This window comes from Octodon degus, unplaced genomic scaffold (genome assembly GCF_000260255.1).
Source record: "Octodon degus isolate 3935 unplaced genomic scaffold, OctDeg1.0 scaffold00189, whole genome shotgun sequence".
Classification (NCBI taxonomy): Eukaryota; Metazoa; Chordata; class Mammalia; order Rodentia; family Octodontidae; genus Octodon; species Octodon degus.
The window spans coordinates 2657488-2658759 of NW_004524765.1; the positions used below are offsets into that span (position 1 = coordinate 2657488).

Genomic DNA, 1272 nt, shown 5'->3' on the forward strand with positions numbered 1-1272 from the left:
TTAATGATACTACATAGGTCTAATATTTTCCAATGAATAATATGCATCTAATATCTTTGAGTGTATTTTTATATACCCATGTTTACGCTCATAGAAATAATTTTGGGACAATGTACACTTCAATTATGAGCAACATTGCTAAACCAAAAGGCCCCCCAACAGTGTGGCACAATGATAGTAAAACAAGTAAATGTTCAAATACTGAGAGTAAAGTGTTACTTTACACCATTTGCTTTGAGTTTTACTTACAAATTATGTATAAAAATAAATTCAAACTATATCAAATCCCTATTGCAAAAGCTAAAGCTATAAAACCCCTAAGAAAACAGAAGTTTAAATCTCTAAGACCTCAGATGAAGCAATGGTTTCTTTATCATGACATGTAAAACATAAAAAAGCAAGAGCAAATGGGTGAACTGGACTGCGAAGCAAACATGGTTTTTGTTTTGCTTTGTTTTTGTTTTTTGGTTTTTTTTTTTCTGCAAAACGGTTTTTTTTCTTTTGGTCCAAGATTTGGGAGGAGGCTTCAGAAAGGTGAGAAAGCTGCCTAGTGGCTGCAGGGAGAGGGTTAGGCAAAGCCCTGACACTGGGTGATGCAGGAGCCCCTCAGAGACCACCAGGCTCAGACCTAGTCTTGTTTAAGGGTGAGCCTTTCAAAGAGGTGCTCGCCCAGCCCAGCCTGGGGACTGCCAGCCTGCAGAGCTTGGTGAGGTGGTCACCTGTCTTCTTGATGAGCTTCACCTCCTCATCTAGGAAGTGATTCTCCAGGAGATCACAGAGATGGGGGGTCGGTCTTGGCAGAGCCCATGGCATGGAGGTCCAGAAGAGCTTGGTTCACGTTCTTCTCCAGGGCCAGGGCAGTTCCCATGGCGTCCAAGGGTTTACCCCACTCATCTTCAGATGGTTTCTGCATGTCTTGAAAGACCACACGGCCGCCGTGCCTGTTTTGTGTCTTCAGGAGATGCTCGGCACCCTGGCGCTACTCCTTGGCCAGCTCATGGAAGAAATGGTCCACGCCCTCCAGAGCCACATCATCTCGGTCAAAGTAGTAGCCCAGAGAGAGGCAGGTGTAGGAGGCCCGCAGGTGCAGGTTCACCAGGTGGTTGACAGCAGCCTCCAACTCGGTAGAATAATTCTGACGAATCTGAGAGGTCATGGCTGATCAGCAACAAGGAGTTACCCACAAAAGAACGGTGTTGTCCGGTCCTGGAAGGAGGAAATAGGTGAGAAGATGGTCCCAAAACTTGTACCTGGAAGGTGGATGGGACGATG

The 1272-nt window shown here is 45.6% G+C and overlaps 1 pseudogene; it reads left to right on the forward strand.

The window, feature by feature from the left end:
* The first annotated feature begins 1154 nt into the window (after positions 1-1154).
* The window catches only part of LOC101563083, a 1813-nt pseudogene continuing 1695 nt past the window's right edge, over positions 1155-1272 (forward strand).